General features: G+C 40.1%; 1 protein-coding gene across 1 annotated transcript in view; it reads right to left on the bottom strand.

The window, feature by feature from the left end:
- Positions 1-4,854, bottom strand: part of PCDH15 (protocadherin related 15) — a 1,516,206-nt gene extending 1,511,352 nt beyond the window's left edge. The window contains exon 1 of the mRNA XM_056530010.1: positions 4,223-4,854. The gene's annotated coding sequence lies outside the window, so the exon portion shown is untranslated. The remainder of the gene's footprint in view (positions 1-4,222) is intronic.
- Positions 4,855-13,806: the final 8,952 nt, after the last annotated feature.

The raw sequence follows: 13,806 nt of genomic DNA, 5'->3' as shown, positions 1-13,806 counted from the left end.
GGGGGATTGCCGCTATTAGCAGGCACAAGAGGGCAGCACTTTAGAGGCCTTTGTCAGCGGATCCACAGCTGCGGATCTGCTGACAAATACCCCCGTGTGAACGCACCCTTAAAAGGTAGAAGTGTACTGCTAGGATCCAAACCAATCCCAAGAAGATTGGGTAAAGGTTTTTAGGTTCTTATACAGGCACAGTATCTCTAGAGAACAGGTAGGCAGTGGTGCTATAGAGGGGAAAAATAATTAATTTTTTGTTTTACCACTACTCTATATACCATGTCCATGTAAAAACAATATACCCACCCCAGCAAACTTTTGCAGCTAGGGTATACATGAGAGCATATATATCTGTTATGCTGCCATTTTCTCCTAATTTAACTTTTTAACTTGTGCAGCAAATATGGGGACCTTAGAGACACAACTTCTCTAAAGTCTTGAGTCCCAGTGCTAAGTTTGTACCAAGGACACCCCCCCCCCCCCACACACACACACACCCCGCCACCTGTTATTTATAGGACTGGATTTTCTTTGGTGGTAGAAGGGGCTTTGAGGTCTATTAGGCATTGGGGCCCGGATTGTACTATTACCTTTGCACCCCTTCAAGTTACTGCCCTTAGACTCCAACATTTTATATATTTAAATATCATAGGACACATTTATTTAAGGCTATAAGCTCCATATTATTTAGCATTTCAACATATATTATTTAAGTAAATAAATGTAACATTTATTACCAAAAGCTACTAAAAGGAACAAATAATAACAGGTGTCAATAATATTGTGCTGCTGCGAGTCCCAGCTTTATTGCACTTACTTAACAATTGTCTGTTATATGATCTGGACACAGGTGCCAAGTGCTAGTGATATGGATCTCTTGTGATGTCAACTTCCAGTGACATGGCCATGATACTAGATTTCAGTAATACAATAACAACCAGAGTCACTACCGCACCATAGTACACATAACTACGGGGCAACATCCAGGGGGCCTGCGAGCCACATGGCTCCAAAGTCACCATTTTAAAGGGGGTACTCCAGTGGAAAACTTTTTTTTTTAATCATCTGGGGCCAGAAAATTAAACAGATTTGTTAATTACTTTTATTAAAAAATCTTAATCCTTCCAGTACTTATTAGCTGCTGAATACTACAGAGGAAATTATTTTCTTTTTGGAACACAGAGCTCTCTGCTGACACCACGACCACAGTGCTCTCTCTGACTCCTCTGTCCATTTTAAGAACTGTCCAGAGTAGGAGAAAACCCCCATAGAAAACATATGCTGCTCTGGACAGTTCCTAAAATGGACAGAGATGTCAGCAGAGAGCACTGTGGTCATGATGTCAGCAGAGAGCACTGTGAACCAAAAGAAAAGTATTTCCTCTGTAGTATTCAGCAGCTAATAAGTTCTGGAAGGAATAAGATTTTTTTAATAGAAGTAATTTACAAATCTGTTAATTTACTTTCTGGCACCAGTTGATTAAAAAAAAAAAAAAGTTTTCCACCGGAGTACCCCTCCCTTTAATAATATCCCAGGTAGGTGCAACACAAGGTTAGGAGGACTTATTATACTAAATATTAGAAGCCCTAAATGTGATATTACTATACCTCAAAAGTTTATTGTTGTGGAACAACTTTCTACTGTGCCTAAGGCTAGGTTCAGACTACGGAATTTCCGACAGAAATTCAGTCGCAAAATTTCCGTCAGAAATTCCACTTGCTAAAATGTCTAGTGTAGTGAATGGTTTTCCGTTCACAAATTCACACTCGGAATTTGTGAAGCGGAAAATCCGCTTAGAAATATCGGCCTGAAGAAAGGCGGGTGCTCTTTCTTCAGGCGGAATTCCTCGAGGAACACATTGCAGTTCATGGGAGACTGCAGTGTCCGCGCGGTCCTAGCGTTCGACTTATTCAGTCGGCACAGGCGGAACTCAGAATCTCCGGGTGGAAATTTTCTGCCCAGAGATTCCGTAGTCTGAATCTAGCCTAAGGGTCTATTCAAATGGTGATATTACCGCATGCGGAATTCCACCTAAAATTAAAGCCATAGACTTCTATGGGATTCCGCATTCCCATTCGCACTTCTGAATTACCGCTTGCGGAATTCCGCTAGCGGAATTCCGCAAGCGGTAATTCAGAAGTGCGAATGGGAATGCGGAATCACCATAGAAGTCTATGGGCTTTAATTTAAGGTGGAAATTTCGCCGTGTGAATAGACCCTAAAAGATTCAGGTCTCTGCAACTTTACCAGAGCTTGTCCACACAGAACAAAGTATTATGTATGATAACTACACATTTGGCATCATGTATGGGTTGCTCAGGTACATCCAAAGTGCAGTGATAACATTGCACATATTCATTGTTAATATTGAAGGTTTTCGTTTCTCAGCGCCCACAGTGAAGCAAATCCACCAAAAATAGGAGGCACAAAGATGACTGCAGATGTGATCCCCAGATCCTACAGTGCAAACAAATGGACACCTAGTCACAAATACCTTACACCGCAGTCCAGACCACCACCGCAACATGTGTCACGCACCGACTTCATGAATGTTAAGCAGAGTAGAGAAATTAAAAGCCACAGCTGAGGGACAATCGCTTTGCATTTCCATACGGATGCACTGATCCAGATTATGAGAAACCTCCCTTGACACCTCAATAAAACAACAGGGAACATTCATTAGGTGGACTTGCCATTAGGATGATGCACTTCATTAAACCCGGTACAACATACAGGACTGGTTCTAATGCAGAGCTCAACCATCAGACATTGCATTCCTTGTGTACAGAATAAGAATGCTTTAGTGATGATAATGAGATCTCATGTACTGCTGCCACAGCAAGGGCACTCAGACATCCTAATAGAAGCACAAAAGACCAAATCTACTCATTAAATAAGGAAAGGCTGCAGTTCTGCAAACAGAAGCTCAACAGATCAAACATATTCAGAGCCATCAATGCAAACAGAACCTTCATAATGATAATGTGGAATATCCAGCAGACCTTGTGAGGGCAGAACATCACAGTTCTAAACATAGATAATAGATAGATAGATAGATAGATAGATATGATATGATATGGATAGATAGATAGATAGATAGATAGATATTAGATAGATAATTAGATAGATAGATCATATATAGATAGATATGAGATAGATAGATAATAGATAGATAGAAAAATGGATAGATAATAATAGATATGAGATAGATAGATGATAGATAGATAGATAGATAGATAGATGGATAGAAAATAGATGGATAGATAAATATGAGATAGATAGATATGGGATAGATAGATAGATGGATAGATAGAAAGATAGATAATAGATAGATAGAAAAATGGATAGATAATAATAGATATGAGATAGATAGATAGATATGAGATAGATAGATGATAGATAGATGGGTAGAAAAATAGATAGATAGATATGAGATAGATATGAGATAGATAGATAGATAGATAGAAAGATAGATAATAGATAGAAAAATGGATAGATAATAATAAATATGAGATAGATAGATAGATAGATATGAGATAGATAGATAGATGGATAGAAAAATAGATAGATAGATAGATGTATAGAAAAATAGATAGATATGAGAGAGATAGATAGATAGATAGATAGATAGAAAAATAAATAGATAGACCATAGATAGATAGATATGAGATAGATAGATATGAGATAGATAGATAGATGATAGATAGATGATAGATAGATAGAAAATAGATAGATAGATAGATAGATATGAGATAGATAGATGATAGATAGATAGAAAATAGATAGATAGATAGATAGATATGAGATAGATAGATGATAGATAGATGATAGATAGATGATAGATAGATAGAAAATAGATAGATAGCAGCAAACATAGAATTGAATATTAATGCCAACTACTACTTATTACCCCCAAACCAGTAATCCAGTGCTGGAACATCCTACAGGGACAGAAATGCCTTTGATCTCTCATCATATACTGGTGCAGTCATTTACTTAATAAACCCATCAATTAATCTGCCATTTACTCCATTTAAGTAAACAGGATCATTTCTTAGCCACAGGCTACTACATACAGAACAGTGAGCCCATTGGACACAGCAGCACTCTCCATCAGATAACTGCAAACTTTCCCCCTAACTTTCCCAAAGAGGACATAGTCTACACACAGAGAAGCAGTTCTCCTGCCAACAGCTATTGGGGAATTGGGAGACTCCATGTGCCTTACCTGTATATGAGGTTACAGCTGACAGTATTCCATAGATAGCATAATAACCCAGTAAGTAACCATACACGGGGACTCTGCTAATACAAATGCAGGTGCTGAGGGTCTTTCCAATTCATCCAGAGATTATCCTTGAGAAGTGGGCAGCAGCCAGGAGGAGATCCCATAGTCAGCAGGAGCAGTACCCCTCATCCCCACCACAGCCTGCAGCAGAGGGCTTCATTATTAAATGCAAGAGTGCACTCACTCAAGGCTAGTGTTCTCTCCCAGTACAAGAGGATTAGGTTGCTGAAATCCGATCACATGAAAGACATCAACATATGTGAGGAATGGAGGAAGCAGCAGCAGCAGCAGCTTGCAGAAGGCAAAGAATCCCAAAGCTTCCTATTAGATGGCAAGCAGCAAGTGCAATGTGTGCAGGCTGGGAGGCATCCTCTCATCTATGGCTCAGGAATGTTGTGGCTGCTGGAGCAGATCTAGCAGCAGGTAAACAGGCTTGTGTCCTCTCCTCAATGCAACCATTAACTCCACCCTCTGCCATCTGATCTTACTAAACGTGACAATTACTGGAGCTGCTTCTGAGAGAGGCACCAGAGTGTGGGCACAGGCTGGAGACACATCTGAGCTGTGTGCCTGCTACTGTTACAAGAGAGATGCTGTATGCCAATGAGTGTCTGATACAATGTACAGAGCCCTGTGTGGGGGGGTCACAGGAGGAGGAGGAGGATGCTGGCTAGTGGCAATCAGTCATTCCTGTTTGAGAAGTCTTAATACATTGCCCTTTGTAGCCTTATATATGCATTATAGCTAGACCAGTGTTTTCCAACCAGTGTGCCTCCAGCTGTTGCAAAACTACAACTCCCATGCTGGGAGCTGTCGTTTTGCAACAGCTGGAGGCACATTGGTTGGGAAACACTGAGATAGACACTCTGCCTAAGAGAAGCCTTCTGCAAAGTCAAGACCTAGGCATAATGTCACTGATAGGAATAGGAGTGTTGGTTTAAAGGGGTTATCCAGGAAATTATATATATCGACTGGTTCCAGAAAGTTAAACAGATATGTAAATTACTTCTATTAAAAAAAAAAATCTTAATCCTTTCAGTACTTATGAGCTGCTGAAGTTGAGTTGTTCTTTTCTGTCTACGTGCACTCTGATGACACCTGTCTCGGGAACTGTCCAGAGTAGAAGCACATCTCTGTGCAGTTCTGTGACAACCAGAGTGCCTCCAGCTGTTGCCAAACTACAACTCCCAGCCTTCGGCTGTGCGGGCATGCTGGGAGTTGTAGTTTGGCAACAGCTGGAGGCACACTGGTTGGGAAACACTGAGATAGACGTTCTGCCTAAGAGAAGCTTTTGCATTCAACTTCTGCAAAGTCAAGACCTAGGCGTAATGTCACCGATAGGAATAGGAGCATTGCTTTAACCCCTTAACGACGCAGGACGTATATTTACGTCCTGCGCCGGCTCCCGCGATATGAGGCGGGATCGCGCCGCGATCCCGCATCATATCGCGTCGGTCCCGGCGCTAATCAACGGCCGGGACCCGCGGCTAATACCACACATCGCCGATCGCGGCGATGTGCGGTATTAACCCTTTAGAAGCGGCGGTCAAAGCTGACCGCCGCTTCTAAAGTGAAAGTGAAAGTGACCCGGCTGCTCAGTCGGGCTGTTCGGGACCGCCGCGGTGAAATCGCGGCGTCCCGAACAGCTGATCGGACACCGGGAGGGCTCTTACCTGCCTCCTCGGTGTCCGATCGACAAATGACTGCTCCGTGCCTGAGATCCAGGCAGGAGCAGTCAAGCGCCGATAATGCTGATCACAGGCGTGTTAATGCACGCCAGTGATCAGCATTAGAGATCAGTGTGTGCAGTGTTATAGGTCCCTATGGGACCTATAACACTGCAAAAAAAATGTAAAAAAAAAGTGTTAATAAAGGTCATTTAACCCCTTCCCTAATAAAAGTTTGAATCACCCCCCTTTTCCCATAAAAAAAATAAAACAGTGTAAAAAAAATAAAAAATAAACATATGTGGTATCGCCGCGTGCGTAAATGTCCAAACTATAAAAATATATCATTAATTAAGCCGTACGGTCAATGGCGTACGCGCAAAAAAATTCCAAAGTCCAAAAAAGCGTATTTTGGTCACTTTTTATATCATTAAAAAATGAATAAAAAGTGATCAAAAAGTCCGATCAAAACAAAAATCATACCGATAAAAACTTCAGATCACGGCGCAAAAAATGAGTCCTCATACCACCCCATACGTGGAAAAATAAAAAAGTTATAGGGGTCAGAAGATGACATTTTTAAACGTATAAATTTTCCTGCATGTAGTTATGATTTTTTCCAGAAGTGCGACAAAATCAAACCTATATAAGTAGGGTATCATTTTAACCGTATGGACCTACAGAATAATGATAAGGTGTAATTTTTACCGAAATATGCACTGCGTAGAAACGAAAGCCCCCAAAAGTTACAAAATGGCGTTTTTTTTTCGATTTTGTCGCACAATGATTTTTTTTTCCGTTTCGCCGTGCATTTTTGGGTAAAATGACTAATGTCACTGCAAAGTAGAATTGGCGACGCAAAAAATAAGCCATAATATGGATTTTTAGGTGGAAAATTGAAAGGGTTATGATTTTTAAAAGGTAAGGAGGAAAAAACGAAAGTGCAAAAACGGAAAAACCCTGAGTCCTTAAGGGGTTAAAGGGGTTATTCAGGAAAAAAAACAATTTGTAAATTACTTCTATTAAGAAATCTTAATCCTTTCAGTATTATGAGCTGCTGAAGTTGAGTTGTTCTTTTTTCTATAAGTGCTCTCTAATGACACCTGTCTCAGGAACTGTCCAGAGTAGAAGCAAATCCCCATAGCAAACCTCTTCTACTCTATGCAGTTCCCGAGACAAGCAGAGATGTCAGCAGAGAGCACTGTTGCCAGACAGAAAAGAACAACTCAACTTCAGCAGCTGATAATTATTGGAAGGATTAACCCCTTAACGACCAAGGACGTAAATTTATGTCCGGGTGCTGCGGTACTTAGCACACCAGGACTTATATTTAAGTCCTGTACATGGCCTCGAGCATTAAAGCGTACCTGTCATAGTGCAAAAAAAATAAAAAATAAGTGATATGTTACTCAGGACCCAATCTTGATCATGTGCATATCATTTTTATGTGTCTCGGACCTATATATCCAGAGATATAAGCATTTATCTGCTGGTGAGTTACTTTTTCATTGTGCAGGCTGGAGGGGGCGTGTCAGTCTGTCTCCCTCACAGGAGCAAGCCTGTGCAGTCAGCCAATCAGTACTCTCTACTCTGTAACCCTTTCCTCTCTTGCTGTGTCATGTGTCAGAGGAAGATACTTGGAGCTTGCCTGCAGTAATCAGAAGACATTATGGTGAATTCATAACAGGATAAAGTGTATAAATATAAGAATAGATCTTTATAAAATTAGTGCAAGGATTTTTTAGATAAAAGTACAGCATTTTTATGAATACAGGTTCTATCTGTTTTATCTTCTCCTAGTAAAGCTGGATGCTAATCAGAATAGCTGTCACTATGTGTGTCATTCATCTTTCACAGACTCCTGAATGTCTGATCAACTTCTTTGTCATTCAGGAGTCCGAGAAAGCTTTGACCATTTCAGCATGCTGGGAGTTGTAGTTTAGTAACAACTGAAGCTGCAATGTAAATAACTGTGTTAGAGCAGTGTTGCCTCCAGCTGTTGTAAAACTACAGCTCCCAGCATGTCCACACATCCTTTATCTGTAGTTTTGCATACACAATAGAAATCTCCTATACTGGATACCGGTATGCTTTATGGCCGGTATCCAGTATGCTGTAAAATCTAGACTAGTCTGTCTGGCTAAAAGACAGGCGACCCCTAGTGGTGGCTATTTTGAGCTTGAATTTCAGGTGAAAATTAAAAACATTTTTAACAGGTGTATATTGTGAAATGTCATATTATAATGAGTCCTGCAATATATGAAAAGTTTTTAACAATGACAGTGCCTCTTTAAAACGATGCTCAGACCATGCACGGCCGGTCCCGGCTGCTGATCGCAGCCAGGGACCCGCCGGTAATGGCTGACATCCGCGATCATGCGAATGCCTGTCATTAACCCCTCAGATGCCGTGATCAATACAGGTCACGGCATCTGTGGCAGTGTGGTCAGAAATATAGATGATCGGATCGCCCGCAGAGCTCACGTGGCGATCCGATCATCCAGAACGGCGCACGGAGCTCCCCTCACCTGCCTCCGCTGCCTTCCACAGGTCTTCTGCTCTGATCAAGCAGAGCAGAAAATGACAGATAACATAGCATATCACTGAACAGTATTAGCATTCAAAGGATTGCTATAAATAGTCCCATATGGGGACTATTAAAGTGTAAAAATAAAAGTAAAAAAAAATATATATATATATATATGAAAAAAAAAAAATGAAAAATACCCTCTCCCAATAAAAATGTAAAATGTACTTTTTCCCATTTTACCCCCATAAAGTGTAAAAAAATAAAATAGTAATTAATACACATATTTGGTATCGCCGCATGTGCAAATGTCCAAACTATTAAAATACAATGTTACTGATCCTGTAAGGGGAATGACGTGAACATAAAAAAAAAAAACGCAAAATTGCTGCTTTTTTGGAACATTTTATTCAAAAAATGTTTATAAAAAAAATGTATAAAAGTTTTATATACACAAATGTGGTATCAATAAAAATTCAAAAAATTCAAAAATCATGGCACAAAAAAATAAGCCCTCATACCGCTGCTTATACGGAAAAATGAAAAAGTTATAGGTCGTCAAAATAGAATGACTTTAAACATACTAATTTGGTAAAAATGTTTGCAATTTTTTTTAAGCGCAACAATAATAGAAAAGTATGTAATCATGGGTATCATTTTAATCATATTGACCCACAAAATTAAGAACACATGTCATTTTTACCGTAAATTGTAAGGCGTGAAAACGAAACCTTCCAAAATTTGCTAAATTGCGGTTTTCTTTTTAATTTCCCCACACAAATAGTATTTCTTTGGTTGCATTGTACATTTTATGGTAAAATGATTGATGTCATAATGCAGGACAACTGGTTCCACAAAAAACAAGCCCTCATGCTGGTCTGTGGATGAAAATATAAAAGAGTTACAATTTTTAGAAGACGAGGAGGAAAAAAATGTAAATGCAAAAACAAAATTGGCTGGGTCATTAAGGTCAAAATGGGATTGGTCCTTAAGGGGTTAAGATTTTTTAATAGAAGTCATTTACAAATCTGTTTAACTTTCTGGAGCCAGTTGATATAAAAAATAAAAAAAAAACTGTTTTTTTCCTGGAATACCCCTCTCAATCCTTTCAGTACTTATTAGCAGCTGTATGCTACAGAGGAAATTCTTTTCTTTTTGAATTTCTTTTTGTCTTGTCCACAGTGATCTCTGCTGACACCTATGTCCGTGTCAGGAACTTTCAGTGGGTAAGTAACTGGCTCAACCATAGGAAACAGAGGGTGGTTATTAATGGTACTTATTCTGATTGGGTGACTGTTACTAGTGGGGTATCACAGGGGTCAGTCTTGGGTCCTGTTCTATTTAATATATTTATTAATGACCTTGTAGAGGGGTTGAATAGTAAAGTAGCAATCTTTGCAGATGATACTAAACTCTGTAAAGTGTTAAACACAATAGAGGACAGTGCACTGTTACAAATGGATCTGAATAGGTTGGGGGTTTGGGCTGAGTGGCAGATGAGGTTCAACATGGATAAATGTAAGGTAATGCACATGGGGAGGAAAAATCTTAGACAGGGTTCTATATTAAACGGGAGAATACTTGGGACGACTGACGTGGAAAAGGACTTAGGGGTCTTAATTAATAGTAAACTTAGCCGAAGTGACCAGTGTCGGGCAGCTGCTGCCAAGGCAAATAAAATCATGGGAAATAATTCTACCGCTGTACAAATCACTAGTCAGACCACACATGGAATACTGTGTGGTACCAGTGTACAAGAAAGATATAGTGGAGCTGGAGAGGGTTCAAAGACGGGCAACCAGGGTAATACGGGGAATAGGAGGACTACAGTACCCAGAAATATTATCAGAATTAGGGTTCTTTAGTTTAGAAAAAAGAAGGCTTAGGGGAGACCTAATAACTATGTATAAATATATCAGGGCACCATACAGAGATCTCTCCCATGATCTATTTATACCCAGGACTATATCTATAACAAGGGGGCATCTTCTACGTTTAGAGGAAAGAAGGTTTCTACACCAACACAGACAGGAGTTCTTTACTGTAAGAGCAGTGAGACTGTGGAATTCTCTCCCAGAGGAGGTGGTCATGGTAAACTCTGTAAAAGAGTTCAAAAGGGGTCTGGATGCTTTTTTGGGGAATAATAACATCGCTGGTTATGTATAATAGATATTTATGGACAGCATGTTGATCCAGGGATTTATTCTGACTGCCATATTGGAGATGGGAAGGAATTTTTACCTCTAGTATGAGGGTTTTTTGCCTTCCTCTGGATCAACTCAGTAGGGACTCATTAGGGATTTAGGTTGAACTAGATGGACTCTGGTCTTTTTTCAACCTTACAAACTATGTTACTATGTTACTATGTTAGGAACTGTCAAGAGCAGCATGGGTTTGCTATGGGGATTTTCTCCTGCTCTGGACAGTTCCTGATATGGGCATCAGGTGTCAGCAGAGAGCACTGTGGACAAGACAAAAAAGAAATTCAAAAAGAAAATAATTTCCTCTGTAGCATACAGCTGCTAATAAGTACTGGAAGGGTAAATATTTTTTTTTAATAGAAGTAATTTGCAAATCTGTTTAACTTTCTGGCACCAGTTGATTTAAAAAAAAAAAAATTCAGCTGGAGTACCCCTTTAAGTTTTTTATACCCGTGCTTATTCTTAGAAGGTCCCAATTACAGAACTAATGTTAACCCGATAACGATCATGGACGAGTATAGACGTCCAGGTTGGCGGCCGTTCCCGCACCTGGACGTCTATACTCGTCCATTAGTCTCGTGGGTGCTGCCCAGTGCACCCACGAGATCGCGGCAGGGACTCGGCTGTATCACACAGCCGGGACCCTGCTGCACTGCCAGGACCGAAGTAAACTTCGGTCCCGGCAGTGTTTACCCTTACAGCCGCGGTCGGAAATGACCGTAGGCTGTAAGTGTTATGACAGAGGGAGGTGGCTCCCTCTGTCTCCTCTGCAGCACCCCGCATCGCGATCGCGGGGTGCTGTGTGTAATACGTGGCTGGCCGGGGCCTGCCGCACTGCCGGGAGTGAAGTTCACTTCACTCCTGACAGTTTAACCCTTACAGCCGCGGTCAGAAGTGACCGTGCGCTGTAAGGAGTTCTGACAGAGGGAGGGGGCTCCCTCTGTCTCTCCTGCAGCACCCCGGAGCATCGCGGGGCGCTGCTGCATACCTGGGCAGCCGGGGGTCCTAAAAAGACCCCCAGGCCTGCCCTGGGTATTGCCTGAAAGGACGTGCCAGAGGCACGTCCTAATATGCTGCCTGCTAGTGAAAACTGGCAGGCAGCATATAACTGCAATGCTTTGTAATACTAAGTATTCCAAAGCATTACAAAGTGTAAAAATAAATAAATAAAATAAAAGTGTAAAAATAAATAAAAATGTAATAAAAGTGCGAAAAAAAAAAAAAATATTAAAAATACATTTATTAAATGAATCTAATAAAAAAAATGCATAATGTGTAGGATCGCATTGGCGGACATGGCAGAGCATGTAATATGCTGCGGATGTCCACCATGTGATCCTACACATTATGCAGCAGTCACGGTAATGAGCTCGCTGCTGCGGCTGGGTAGCTTTGTATGTCCACTCATAGCGGGGGATTTCCCGCCAGCAGTCATGAGCGGACACACTAAGCTACCCAGCCGCAGCAGTGATGGATATATTCGCCATGAGCGGGTGCTTATTCCCACAACATGGCGGATATATCCATCAGGAGCCTTAACTGTCACAGACAGACGCGTTATACTGCCAGCCGATCAAGGACCAATCAGAGAGGTCCCTGGTCCAGCCAATAACTTGTAGGGGTGCGGTATATAAATGGGGTCACTTGTGGGGGTGGGGGTACTGTTCTGCCCTGAAAGCCAAATGGCGCTCCTCTCCTTCTGAGTCCTACCACGCAGCCAAGGAACCATATATGGCCAAAGCGGGGGTATTTCCGAACATGGGACAAGCAGCTAAATAAAATATAGGGTGCATTTCTTTCAATATCAGAAGTGATGTACAAAAAATATGCCCCCCAAATGATGCATTTGGGAAAAATTGCAAATTTCGAATTTTTAACACTGACTTTGTAATAATTCCTGCCAAAAAACTATGATGTTAAAATACTCACTGTACCCCCTAGCGAATACCTTGAGGGGTCTAGTTTTTAAAATGGGGTCATTTGGGGGGGTGTTCCTATGTTCTACTACCTTTTAATTTCTGCAACCCTTGCATAGCACATAAAAAATATGTACTTTTCAAAATTTTCTAAATTTCAAGTTAAATTGTTAGGCTTCTAACTAATTTAAAATTTTAATTAAAAACAAAAAAATGACGTCAAAATAAAGTAGACATCTGAAAGTATAAGTTTCATAAACTATTTGGTCAGTAAGTATAAATATATGCAACCTATTAGTGTTAAAATAGCAAAAAATCTAAATTTTTTTGTAAAAATGTCATGATTTTTTGCATTGTAAAAAAAAACTACAAATGATATCGGCTTACTTTTACTATGTACATGAAGGACAACTTGTGACAAAAAAACAATGTCAGAATTATCGTGATTGGCAAAACGTTACCAGAGTTATTCTCTAATAAAGACAGACATCCCCGATTTCAAAAAACAGGCCTGGTCTTTCAGATTTATATGTATTGGTCCTTAAGGGGTTAATAGGAGGTGTTCACATAGTTGTACTTTTATTTTCAAACTTACAGAAAGGGGTAAAACTATTTTTTTTTCATATCAACTTGTGCCAGAAAGTAATAAAGATTTGTAAATTACTTCTATTAAAAAAATCTTTATCCTTCTAGTACTTTTCAGCTGCTGCATACTACAGAGGAAGTTGAGTTGTTCTTTTATGTCTGACCACAGTGCTCTCTGCTGACACCTCTGTCTGTGTCAGGAACTGTCCAGAGTAGCAGCAAATCCCCATAGCAAACCTCTCTTGCTCTGGACAGTTCCTGACATGGACAGAGGGGTCACCAGAGAGCAGTGTGGTCAGACGGAAATATATATATATATATATATATATATATATATATATATATATATATATATATATATTTCCTGTGTAGCATACAGCAGCTGATAAGTACTAAAAGGATTATGTTTTTTTTCTTTTTTCTTTATAGAAGTAATTTACAAATCTGTTTAACTTTCCTGCACCAGTTGATTTGAAATAAATAAATAATTTTCCACCGGAGTACCCGTTTAAATATACAGTATGAAATAGACAGTCCTCCCCATAGAAGTGAACAGAGGTGACACATTGAGAATCCTTGTATTTTTTCCCTATTTAGATGTATTTACATGGGATATGTCATGTGGTAG

Source organism: Hyla sarda, chromosome 7, assembly GCF_029499605.1.
Source record: "Hyla sarda isolate aHylSar1 chromosome 7, aHylSar1.hap1, whole genome shotgun sequence".
NCBI lineage: Eukaryota > Metazoa > Chordata > Amphibia > Anura > Hylidae > Hyla > Hyla sarda.
The sequence above is the reverse complement of the archived record's forward strand: the minus strand, read 5'-3'. Positions and strand labels throughout refer to the sequence as shown.